Source organism: Capra hircus, chromosome 21, assembly GCF_001704415.2.
Source record: "Capra hircus breed San Clemente chromosome 21, ASM170441v1, whole genome shotgun sequence".
Classification (NCBI taxonomy): domain Eukaryota; kingdom Metazoa; phylum Chordata; class Mammalia; order Artiodactyla; family Bovidae; genus Capra; species Capra hircus.
In genome coordinates, this window is record NC_030828.1 from 60,848,318 (window position 1) to 60,861,778 (window position 13,461).

The 13,461-nt window shown below is 50.0% G+C and overlaps 1 long non-coding RNA gene across 1 annotated transcript; it reads left to right on the forward strand.

Moving 5' to 3' along the window:
- LOC108638501 lies at positions 5,031-8,325 on the forward strand. Its single transcript, XR_001919849.1, has 3 exons — positions 5,031-5,075; positions 6,321-6,415; positions 8,226-8,325. It is a non-coding gene; the product is annotated as an uncharacterized LOC108638501 (long non-coding RNA).

Consider the following 13,461-nt stretch of genomic DNA (forward strand, 5'->3'; position numbering starts at 1 on the left):
TCGCCTTTGGTTTCCCATTCTTAAAAGCAACCAAGTTGCTTTCTCCGTGAATCTCGTTTATTTATTGAATTGAAGTATAACTGTATGATGGTTTGTTAGTTTCCGGTGTACAGCAAAGTGTTTCAGTTATATATAAATATATACGCAGATATACATATGTGTATATATATGTATATTTGTTCTTTTTCAGATTCCCTTCCATTATAGGTTTTTAAAAATCAGATATTGAGTATATTTCCTTACGCTATACAGTAAGTCCTTGTTTATTTTAGGTACAGTAGTGTGTACATTAGTCCCAAATCCCTCATTTATCCTTCTCCCTCCTCTCTTTCCCCTTTGGTAACCATACGTTTGTTTTCCTTTTTAGAGAAAATATTTACTATTTATTTATTTGGCTGCACCAAGTCTTCGTGGTGGCATGATGAGATCTTTAGTTGAAGCGTGCGAACTCTTAGCTATGCCATGTGGGATCTGGTTCCCTGACTAGGGATTGAACCCAGGCACCTTGAATTAGGAGCCCAGAGTCTTAGCCACTGGGAAATCCCATAAGTTTGTTTACTATGTCTGTGGGTCTGTTTCTGCTTTATAAATGAGTTTATTTGTGCCATTAACTTTTTTAGATTTCACTTATAAGCAGTATCATATATTTGTCTTTCTCTGTATCTGACTTATTCAGTTTGTCTGATAATCTCTGGGTCCATCCGTGTGGCGGCAAGTGGCATCATTTCATTCTTTTTTTGTGGCTGGGTAGTATTCCACTGTATACATGTACCATCTCATCTTTATCCATTCATCTGTCATCTCTTTGATTCTTGAGGACAGCCTTGAAAATAGCGTGTCAGAGCACAAAGAAGCCTGAAGTTCTGTGCTGGTGTGACCCCGTGCGACCCTGCGGAAGCTGTCCCTCCTCCGAGCGTGCGCCTTGGCTGTTTCCCAGCATGGGGTGATTGCAAAGAGTCAGATACGGCTGAAGCGTCTTAGCAGGCTCACAGGCACGCACAGCACGGGCTGAATCTCTGCTTCTGTTCCCTCATCACCTCGATCAAACCCAACTGGTCTACTTTCCTGCCTCAGTGTAGGCTGCTCCCTGAACAAGCCCCGTGCAGGGGCATAAGGCGTCGGTCCCAGACAGAACTCATCACTTCATTCTCACGTTCTTCTCAGGTCCCGGCACGTGGTGAGCTGTGGCCGTCTCAAGGGGCAGAAACCTGGGAGGCAGCTCTGAATCTTCTCCCTGCAGCTCTGAGGTCCTCAGGTTAACAAGCTCTCATGTCTCCATCTGGAGGGCTTCCGGCCACGCCCACCAGGGCTCCACCGACCCCTGCAGCAGCCTCTCTACCAACCCCGCTCCTATGGGCCACAAAGCACCCTCTCTGATACAAATTCAGTGAGACAGGCGCCTGCCCCACACACCGCCCTTGCCCAGGGAGCGCAAGTCCCTGTCCGTGGTGGTGTCCTTTGGGCTGCGGAGCCTTTGGAGGTGACGACACGACTGGGGGAGCCTCTAGGCCAAGGGCAGGAAGGGTTGGGGTCCTGGAGGAGGGGGAAGCTGGGTGGGTTTCTCTGCAGCATCGCCTGTCTCATCAGGACAGAGGCAGGGTGGAAGCCGGAGCCTCTTAAGTCCCACGCTTTTTCTGGAGGGAGAGGACTGGTTCCAAGAGCAGGAAACCCCAATCTCTGTCCTTCAGACCAGTAGGATGCAACCCACAAGCCACGACACTGTGCCTGTCTCTTGATATTGGAGTGGCACAGGTGTTTGTCTAATTCCCATTTGCTGGTGCACCTGCTCTCAGCTGGCCCTGTGCCGGGTCCTGGGATGAAGAAGCAAGTACGGTTCCATCCCTGTTTCCCAGCCTAGGGGAGGAGCTGGCTCTGGAAGGGAGCCCTGGAGACCCAGGAGAGCCAGGGAGCCAGGCGGGGCCCCATAGCTCCCTGGGACCGCAGGGAGGCAAGGACCACAACCTCTGTAGCCACTGGCTTGGCGTCTGAAACGGGGTGGACTGCACCCTCCCATGGCTGAGCTGGGAGCTCCCCAGCCCTGAGGGCTTCCTGGTACCCCGCCCAGTCACTGTGGCCTTGGTCAGACTGCACAAGTGCAGAGTCTCAGCTTCCCTGTCTGCAAAGTGGGAAGAGTCAGGACCCTCTCCTCCCAAACCGGAGTGGAAGTCTGAGGAGACGAGGAGAGGAGGATGCTCAGGCAGGAACACGAGGCTCTGGGAGCCCTGGGGAGCGGGGAGCTGGTCAGGAGAGGTGTCCTAGGGGAGGGGTGAGAAACAGCAGGAGTGTGTGGGGGTGCATGCTGTTACTGTGATGTTTGTTTGTGTGTCTGTGTATGTTTGTGTGTGTCTGTGATATGTGGGTATGTGATAGATGTGTGTGTGTGTATTGCCTCTGTGGTGTATGTGTGTATGTGATGGGGTGTGTATGTGTGACAGGTGTGTGTGTCTGAGTGTGGTGTATGTACCTCTGTTTCCATCTGTGTGTGTGTGTGTGATGGGGGTGTGTGTGTGTATTGTCTCAGGTACATATGTGTGTATGTTATAGGATGTGTGTGTATGTGTGTGTGGTGTGTACCTCTCTGGGGGTGTGTGCATGTGTGATGTCATCACAGGTACATGTTAGTGAGAGAGGAGGCTGGAGAAGCTGATGAGGGTCGTGTCACTGAGGATGGCCACACCGGTCTTGTTAAATGGTTTTGACTTTGTCCTGAGGGGCCCTAGGAGCCGTGGGCAGGTTGACAGAGGGGACGTGACGTGTGGTCAGCCCCTCAGGCAGGCAGGAGGGTGGGGGAGACACTGGAGGGGGAAAGGACTGTCAGGAACAAGCTGGGAGGTCCAGTAGGTGGAGGCAGGCCAGAGGCCAACGGTGGAGACAGGGAGGCGTCTGGATCATTCCTAACACCTTCTGAGGCCCCTGTACGCAGGCCCGTGCTGGGCGCTGGACATCGGGACACAAACAAGCCTCATCTCTGCCCCGCGGTGGCTCACAGGTGTGCAACCCACCTCTGCTTCCCACTCCAGGCGTTTGGGAGGTTCTAGAATGCTTCTCACATCACTGGGATTTGAGACAAGATTGTGCGGCCAAGTAGACAATTTCCTTTCTGATTCCCAGACCTACAATTTGTCAGCCTTGGAAGAGCTGTCACTTAGCACCCAGAGCCAGTAGTTCTTGACAGCTAGTGGGCACACTATAAATACGTGGGGAATGAATGAATGAATGATTCCTGGGTGTCTTCTCCACTTTGTTCAGGGAGCTGATAAGTCCATTGTGGGCGTTCCTGACTGCTTGTAGCAGGAAGTGTCCCGGGTTAGGACCCCAGCCTTGCTCTGCAGATAACCAGTTCTGTGCCCCCTTAGAAGATGAAGCTTTCAGGCCTCAGCTTCCTTCCATGCTCTGCCGCCCTCCCCCACCACCACCGAGCTTAAGTGAGGATGGGATGGGAGGCGGCTTTGCAGGTGATAAAGTGTGAAGGACCTGTGGCTCGCTCATCAGGGAGAAGCTGGGGTGATGGGAAGACAAGACAGAATCCATGGGAGTGCCAAGCGAGACCACATTCCACAACAAGAGCAGGGTTCTCAGGCACTTTCCACTTAATCTCACCCAGGAGGGACCAGGTAACTTTGTGAGCATAAGTGCCTTAGGGACTGGAGAATTCAATTAAATCCCGATACGCTTCACACTCACCATCCAGTTTCTGCACACCCAACCCAATACCCCTGAACTACCTCAAGTCTGCCCAGCTCTGGCTCCCTTCTCTTTGTATTGTCCCCACTATCTACTGAGATAAATGGAGGTCCCCAAGGAAAATTCTTTCCTTTGAGCCTCGGCAGACCTCCTAAGCAAAGATGATTTATCCGGCATGATCGGAGGTTAAAGAATGGCTCAAAGCCTTGAATGGAAACAGAAAGAGTATCTATTTACTTGGAGAGCTTCCTCTTCTACTCCTTCACAGGAGGCATCAATAGCATGGATGGAACAAAGCCTGCGACGCGCCGGGCAGAGTAGCCCCAAAGCAGAAGGCAGGGTGATTCACTGGGAGTCAAGGTCTCCCTGCGATTGTGCGGGAATACTCGGTAATGATGATAAAGCACTCAGAAAGTAATGATGTACTTAAATGGACATGTGAAGTGCTTTTAATTTTTTTTTTTTTTTTTTGACAAAGACGAAACTGAAGTGGGCAGCTTCAGTGAAACATACACCTCTTTCCCTAACTTATGCTGAGTGGTTGATCGAGGAACGTGAGCGCCCTCGCCAAAGGCATTATCACCAACAAAAGATTCTTTTCAGAGGCTGGGAAGCAGACCTTGGCCTCTATTGCCTTCTCTTGCCTGTGAAAGCATTTTTGTTAATGTGCGGCTGGCTTCGGGAGAGGGGGACTCCGCCAGTGTCTGCAGGATATGGACGTTTGGCGCAAAACTTGTCGATGGAGGGGGTGAGGTACAGTTGGTGGTGGGATGAGGGAAGCATACTGGATCCTTTTCAGGAGAGGAGTCTAGTTCTGGGTGTAAGTTATCAGATGGGACCCTAAGGAGACCCACAGAGTGGGACATGTATTGGTTAGCTGTTGCCAGAAGGTGCTGTGTAACAAACCACCCTCAAACTCTGTAGGCTCAGCTGGGCAGCTGTGCTTCACTGTGGGTCTGGTCTTGCTCAGTGGGGTGTTCTGTCCTGTATGTGTTAACTTTGGGACTTTGACAGAACGGGCAGCTGCTACACTGGGGGAGGGATTCTTGTGGCAATGGCAGAACCATAGACAATACAGTCTCCTAAGGCATAGAAAGTGGCTAACTCACTCCCGTGCATGCCACTGGCCAGAGAAACTTACACGGTCAACCTCAGAGTCAGCGGGTGGAGGGAGCAGTCTGTTAGTGACGAGACCATGGCAAGGGTGTGAATAGGGAGGAATGGAGAGCTGGGGCCGGTCATTTGATTCCCACATGGAATAGCATCTGTTGAGCATCTCCCACGTGCCATTTACTTAGGCTTGTGTACTGTATGCATTTTCCCATGTTTCTTCCCAGATATTCTGGAAAACAGGAATGATGACCCCTACTTTGAAGATGAGGTTTGACAAGGTAAAGTAACCTGAAGACTCTTACACAGCAGAATGAGATTAAAAGCTAGCTAGGTCTTCCCAACTTCAAAAAGCAGTTTTTTCCACCCCCTAGTTCATCCATTCATCCATGAGTCAATGAAACATCCAACCATTCATCCATCCAGACATCCATCATTCATCCAACAAAGCATCTATCCCTCCATCCATTCATTCAAAATTCCATTCACATGGACATCCTTTCAATCAGTATTTCTTGAGCACTGGTCATAAGAAAAATGATGAGCATGAGGGTAAGTGGAGAAAGTGAAAGAGTGAAAAGATAGTCAGGTTTTCAAAGCACCTACTATGTGCAGAGCACTTTCGATATGACATTTAGTCTAATTCTCACAACAGCCTGAGGATTATATGTGGCTTGGCAATGGGGAAAACAAGGCTCAGAGAGGTTTGTCCATTGCTCAAGATCATTCAGCTGGTAAAGGCAGAAAGTGAAAATAGAAAGTGTTAGTCACTCAGTCGTGTCCAATTCTGCGATCCCACGGACAGAAATTCAGTCCATGGGATTCTACAGGCAAGAATACTGGATTGGGTGGCCATGCCTTTCTCCAGTGGATCTTCCTGACCCAGGCATCAAACATGGGTCTCCCACACCGCAGGAAGATTCTTTACCATCTGAGTTACCAGGGAAACCAAAGCCAGAACACAAATCCAGTCCTTCTGAAGCTCAAAGCCCTCTTGTTCCCAGGTACCATGCCACCTGCCCTCCTTAGACTCGTTGCAGCAGAAGGGCACATAAAGCAATCATTCTTGAGCATTTCATGTATGAAACTTACATCATGTCTCCTCCATGCATGACCCTTGCCCAAGAAAGCCTAAACTGATCGCTACAAAGCTGGAATTTGCTCCATGGCACAGATCTCTGATGGCTTCTCATGGTGCCATGCTGATGAAGCCCCGTTGGGAGGAATCCTGTGAGAGCATCACCTGTGCTCTGCATGCCCTCCTCAGACTCCTGAACGCTGATGAGAGGCTCATCGTTGCTTCTGCCTGGCTGCAGGGTCTTTCTGAGCCTCTGACTACAGCCTGCTGAGGACTGAGGTCATGGAGCCAGAAGAAGTTAGAGTTAGAAAGCACTTGAGGGGATTATCTTGTCCTAAGGGGGAGACTGAGCCAGGAGAGTGTAGCAGGAGCTTCTGGGGCTCCCCCTCGACCACCTGGACCTCTGGGATCGCTTGACCATCTCACACCCACTGCTTTCACTCCCAAGAGCCTGCTGTGGGCCTTTGGCTGAAGGACTGCCATCGGGTACCCGAAGATCACTTAGCTCACGTGAGCGAAGGGCTGAAGGTACCCGGAAGTGAGGTAAGAGTACCACCACACTTGGCCCCTGAGTGGACAACTCTGAGACGTGCCCCCTGCTCAGGGGTTGCCCCAGAGTTGCCGTCTGGGAGACTTTGCTGGGTACCACTCCCTTGATGGCTGTCTTTCTGACTGGCCCTACTTCCTTGCTCCCTTACACATTTCTACTGGGAACACCTCCTAAGGGATTATTTCGCAGGCATCCACATTGCGGGGGCTGCTTCTGAGGAGCCTCTTCCAAGTCATAGAGGTGAAATGGTCTAAAGGAGAAAAAAAAACTACTGATCTTGCACCAAGTAGAGTCAATTCAGTTTTATTTACAGCTGGGTTGACCATCTCTGAGTCCAGATGACCCAAAGCCAGTGGTGTGATTGGGCTTTAATCAGATGGACCAGGTCGTCAGTCTGATCAGCTCAGCAAACATACTGAGCATCAGTCATGTGCGAGGCACACCATGGTGTTGGGGTGGAGAGTGAAACATGGCTAGTGAACAAATAAACCCCTTTCATGTGGTCAAGGGTGATGATAAAGGGTGTGTGCAGAGAACACAGAGAGACCCTGGGCCTGTTGTGGGCATGGGATGGGCAGGTAAGGACATTCCTGTAGGAGGGGAGTACGACTGGGGAGGTGGATAAGTCTGGGTCAGGGAGGCCTTCCCGGACAGAGGGAACAGTGTGAACAAAGGCATGGAGGCACCAAGCAGCACAGAGTGGCTCAGAGCTGCTGAAATGGCAAGTTCAGGACAGCGAGGGCCAGGAGGTATGACTGGAGGAGTCAGCACAGGCAGCATCAGAGCTTCCTTGTAGGCCGCTGGAAGTTCAGCTGTTGCCCTGGCGAGCCCATGTGGAGTTCAGGCAGGATGATGGCTGGAGGCCGTTGCCATGGTGATGAGAACCTAAAACAAGGAGATGCTGGGATGGAGGGGGCGCCTGTCTTGTACTTCAGGTTCCAGTCCCATCAAAGACCTCAGATCCCCTCCATCCTCCCTACCTTTCTCAAGATACTGTGTCTTTGGTCCTTATGGCTCCTCTTCCTAAACTCCTTCACCCTGCTTGACCACTCGGTTCTGCCTCACTCGCCCCTGCCTCACTCGCCCTTCAAAGCCCAGCTCAAGCTCCACCTCCTATGATAGGCTTTCTCTAACTTCCCACAATCAGATGAGTAATGACATCATCCTCAGTGTCCCAGGGACACTCCCTGGGATGTTCCCACTGGTCCAAGAGCCCCTTGAGAGTTGGGGCAACATTTCCATTTCCTGCCCACTGTGCCCAGTACCACACCTCTTGGCCCACAGATGTGATCCAAAACACTGGGTAAAGAAGAGATGAAAATGACTTCTTGTTAAGGGTTGACTTGCAGACAGGGACCCTACCACTTGTCTGTGACCCTGGTGGCTGGCAGAGCCGGGTACAGAGTAGGGAATGATGAAACAGGAATTGATTGCCCATCACAGTGTGGGCTGATTAAAGGAGCGTGGTCTCAGGTTTTCTTAGTGAAATTGCATGATGCCTCTACCAATATAGCTTCTAATGTAGATGAGCTCAGAGTTGCCAGGGGTCCAACACCAGCATATTCATCACTTACACCACAGTCTAATGTAGGTGTTCCTGACCAGGCAAGCAACCTGTCCTCTGGCCACTGGGGCCCTTCCATCTGTGTTTCTTCATCCTCAGAGTGCTCTCTCAGTTAGCCAATGGATAATGAAAAAGCTTGCAGGAGCTCACGGGAGGGGAGCACAGGTTGGGCCCAAGAAATGGGACTCTCTATTTTGCTTACAATCCTTCGGTCAGAACTCAATCATTCTGTCACTCAGAACTGGGAAGCAAGAACATCTGGTCTACCTGCCTGGCCCTGAAGAAAAAGAAAAGCGTGTTGATGAACACACAGCAGCGTCTACAACAGGCAAGTAACTTAACCTCTCTGAGTTAGTCTCTGCTATAAATGGGGAGTAATCACACCCACTTCCTCGGTCATTGTGAGGGTTCATTGTGCTAAGACATAGAACGTGCTTTCCACAGCAACTGGCAGCTTGGGAAATGTTAGCTTGATCTCCACTTTTCTTTTTTAAAAAATAATTTTGTTTTTAAAATTATTTTTGGCGGCGCTGGTGCTTTGTTTCTGCAAGGGCTCGTCTCTAGTTGCAGTGCGTCAGCTTCTCATGCTGCGGCTTCTCTTTTTGCAGAGCGTGGACTCCAGGGCACACGGGGTTCAGTAGCTGTGGCTCCAGAGCCCTACAGCACAGTAGGGGTAGCTGTGGCTCAGGGGCTTCATTGCTCTGGGGCATGTGGGATCTTCCTGGATCAGGGATTGAGACTGTCTCCTGCACTGGCTGGCAGATTTTTTTTTTTTTTTTTTTTACCACTGAGCTACCAGGGAAGCCCTCACCATCCTTCTTAGACTGCTGTTATCAAGCCTGGGCTCAGCACCATCATGGGGGAATTGAAAGCGTCATTGTCTCTAGGAGCATCTCAGAGAATCTCCCCTCTCTAGACCAGGAAGAAACCCCACAGACCCCCTTTCCACGGGCTGTCTGAGACCAAGCTCTCTCATCTTCCCCAGACTAGACGTAGAAGCAACATAGAGCAAGGGGCTCTGAGAGCTTGCGTTAACCTCCGGCCTTGGACTAGGCTGTGTGTTCTTGGCCTGCAGGTGTCTCCTAGTCATAGCCTGTCCCCTGCGCCCTGGCCAAGGGTTGTCATTGTCATTCAAGATACCCTGAAAAATAAACTTTATTGAATCCATTTCCACCCTGAATGGAAACACACAAGTCTGTCTCTTTCAACAGAAAAGCTTTCAGAAGTTACCCCCCTCATCAAATTCCTCCTTCTTTAAATAAAAGACTCCCTTTTCTCCCCCCTCATTCTCCCTCAGCAGCGTTGTTCAGCAGGCGGTATTATGTGGAGGTTTTTCTACAGCAGAAGCCTTTGGTGACCCTCGTCTTAAGGAACTGCTTAAGCATTCAATAATAGCCCATACAGTGGCTCTCTAAAAATAAACATCTGCTTACAAAGAATTTAACCTGGGGACGTCACATTTTAGAAGCGAGGGCATTCTTAATGGACTCTCAGTGCAGAGCCGAAAAGGAGCCCATTGCAGCTGAAAACTGACATCCTCTCATTGTCATGATACCAGGGATGTTGTTAACAGCTGGGCCAGATGGACTCCAAAGGGTGGTGGTGATGGCGGCTCGCCAGGAGCCGGGAAAGAAAAGGAGCCCCCCTGCCTGAATTCTTGGGGAGAATCTGCTCGGTAAAGCCATCTCCTCCTCTGTGTGGGGTGCCTGGGACAGATTCTCTAGTTGTTGGACCTTCCTTGGCCCAGCCATGAAGAGGGAGGGGTCTCCTGCATTGCAAGGAGATTCTTTACCAGCTGAGCCACGAGGGAGGCCGTGTTATTGATACCGATTGAAAAGATGAAATGCCCTGTGCTGGGTCCCAGGAGGCAGAACTGGGAAGCATCCAAGAGCATGGTTTGTTCTTGTTGGTAAGTCACTAAGTCATGTTCTACTCTTTGCAACCCCACCAGCTTTCACACGCCAGGCTTCCCTATCCTTCACTGTCTCCTGGAGTTTGCTCAAATTCATGTCCATTGAATCAGTGATGCTGTCTAACCATCTCATCCTCTGTTACCTTCTTTCTCTTTTGCCTTTAATCTCTCCCAGCATCAGGGTCTTTTCCATTGAGCCAGCTCTTTGCATCAGGTGGCCAAGGTATTAGAGCTTCAGCCTCAGCATCAGAGCCTGGTTGGAAAGACCCAAACATTTGGTGGGGTTTGTTTGAAGTCAGTTTGAACAACTAATGTTACAAGTGTTGTTTCTCAGGTTCTGCCCACCACAGCCTGGTGAGAATGTGACCTGGTTTCTGAGATGAGGAAGCCGTGGCTCTGAACTGGGATTATGTCACCCAGGCTGTAGGGTAAGAGGAGTTTCATACGAGTCCCATAGAGTCCACTGACTCAGAATTTCTTTCCTGTAACGCACAACCTGAAAAGAATAACCAGTAGCCTGTTCCGTTGGACTGCTCATCAGCATAAATGCCATCAGTTTACAAGGCACAAAATGCTTAAGTGATACATGGGTCAGGTGAGGGGAGGTAGCCATGCTGAGGTCTCTGCTCAGTTGTGAAGCTCCAGGTGGTTGACCAGTTAGAGGGCCAGGCAAGGACAAGTGCTGGTGATGGTAGGGAAAGACTGGAGTTTCATACCTAGATATTGTAGCCATTTTGGAGAACAGTCTGGCAGTTTCTCAAATGGTTAAACATAGAGTTATGATATGATCCCTGTAGTCCCTTGGATGGCAAGGAGATCAAACCAGTCAACCCTAAAGGAAATTAAGCCTGAATGTTCGTTAGAAGTACTGATGCTGAAGCTCCAATACTTTGGCCACCCGATGCGAAGAACCAACTCATTGGAAAAGACCTTGATGCCGGGAAAGCTTGGAAGCAAAAAGAGAAGGGGGCAACAGAGGATGAGATGGTTGGAAGGCATCATCGACTCAATGAACATGAGTCTGAGCAAACTCAGGGAGACAGCAAAGGACAGGGGAGCCTAGTGTGCTGCAGTCCATGGGGTTGCAAAGAGTTGGACACAACCAAGCGACTAAATGACAACGTCATGATCCAACAATTCCACTCCTAGGTATAGACACCCAAGAGTAATGAAAATGTGTCCATGTAAAAACCTGTATACAAGTGTTCACAGCAGGATTGCTCATAATAACCAAAAGGGGGAAACAACCCAAATGCTCATCAATAGGCGAATGGATAAACAAAATGAGACATGCCTGTGTGAGTTCTCCAGTTCTACTGGAGTGGGTAGCCACTCCCTTCTCCGGAGGATCTTCCTGACCCAGGGATTGAACACAGGTTTCCTGCATTGTACGCGGATTCTTTACCATCTGATCCACCAGGGTCTGCATTGCGGGGGAATATTACTCACCCATAAAAGGGATGAAGCACTGATATGCTACATCGTGGAGGCGTCTTGAAAACTCCTTAAGTTAGATGACAGAAGCGAATCACGTAAGACAGTATATCGAATGACTCCTTTTCTATAAAATGAGCGCACTAGACAAATAGAGATAGGAGTATAGAGATAGGAAAAAGATGAGCTTCTGCTTGGATTTAGGGGAAGAGGGGGATGAGGGCAACCCTAAAGGGTACAGAGTTTGTTTTTTGAGGTGATGAAAATGTTCAAAATTGATTGTGATAACTGCACACATCTGAGAATATACTAAAAATTGTGGACTTGTACAGTTTAAATAGGTCAGTTGTATAGTTTGTGATCCTGTTTCAACAAAACTGTTATAAAAAGAGGAGTTGGAGAGGGTGGGTGCCTAAAAAAGAAAATTGGGGTGCCATTTCCAGAAGACTAGGAAGTAGATGCTGGGCAGACACAAGCAGTCAATGTCCACTTTTGCTCGGCTTTTTAATCATGCATGGGCTTCCCTCATAGCTCCGTTGGTAAAGAATCCGCCTGTAATGCAGGAGACCCCTGTTCGATTCCTGGGTCAGGAAGATCCACTGGCGAAGGGATAGGCTACCCACTCCAGTATTCTTGGGCTTCCCTGGTGACTCACCTGGTAAAGAATTGGCCTGCAATGTGGCAGATCTGGGTTCGATCCCTGGGTTGGGAAGATCCCTTGGCGAAGGGAAAGGCTACCCATTCTAATATTCTGGCCTGGAGCATTCCATGGACTATATAGTCCATGGGGTCGCAAAGAGTCAGACACTACTGAGTGACTTTCACTCACTTCACTTAATCATGCATAAGGATTAAAGGATGACACAAGCAAAGGAGCCTCTCATTTTCGTTTATTTTTGGCCGTCCTGGGTCTTCGATGCTGCATGTGGTCTTTATCTAGCTGCTCAGGCTTCTCATTGTGATGGCTTCTCTTGCTGCACAGCGTGGGCTCCAGGGCACAGGGCTCAGCAGTTGCGGCTCCCAGGCTCTAGAGCACATGATCTGCAGTTGTGCACAGGCCTCGTTGCCCTGCAGCATGTGGGATCTTCCCGGATCAGGGATCGAACCCATGTCCCCTGCGTTGGCAGGCGAATTCTTTACCACTGGATCACCGGGGAAGTCCTCCTTCCTGCTTTGAAGTTGGAAACTGATGTAGGCCAGCATTTGTGGGAGGCAGAAAGCAGGTGAGACGTGTCCCATGGTCAACAACTTGGAGGGATGCTGGGGTCCTGTAAGAGACCTTTCCCATCTCTCACATGTATGCTGTGAGCCTGGCTGAGACACTCCTCCCCACTCACCAGTGAGTGTCTGGTATGGTCAGTTTTATAAGGAACCCGTTTGGGAAACATTTGAGCCTGTTATCATCTGAGGCCCCAGAACTTGATTCAGATAGTGAAGGACAGGGAAGCCTGGTGTGCTGCAGTTCATGGGGTTGCAAAGAGTCAGACACGACTGAGCAACTGGACAACAGCAGCAGCAATAGTCACACCTGAGATGCTGTTGATTCAATCTGAAGTCCTCATTGTGTTGACCTGGCCCCTTTCAGCCTGCCTTTCGGCCAGCAGCTCTTACACAGTACTCCAAGGCTACTTGGGCATGGGCACCAGGAGGCTGGGCACGGCTGGGAAGGCCTCTTGTGTGTCACAGAGCAGGCCAGTGCGACTGTGTGGCCCGGGGGTCTTGCTCTGCCACGGAAGCACCAAGCCCTGACTATTCCCAGGGGAAAGACTTCACGCTGCTGAAGCCCGAGCCAGCCTCAGACAGCGGGGGGCGCTGGTCTCTGACATGGGGTCCCCTCCAGTGGCTCCCCGCCAGGTCCCCTGCTCAACCTCTTCAGGACCACTCACTTGACCTTTCTGAAGACATGCTTCTTCTTATGAAATGGACTCATACTGCCTATTTCCTGATTGACAGAGTTGTTCAAACAAGATTTGTTTTGTGAGAACACCTGGCAGAGTAAATAAATAGATGCTCATTAAAACTTTTCATCATTATCATCCAGGAAGGGGCGATCAGCCCTTTCCAGGTCACTCAGGCAGACAGAGCCGTCTGCAGAGTGTCATGTGCTATATCCCTCTCGTGCTTCCTGG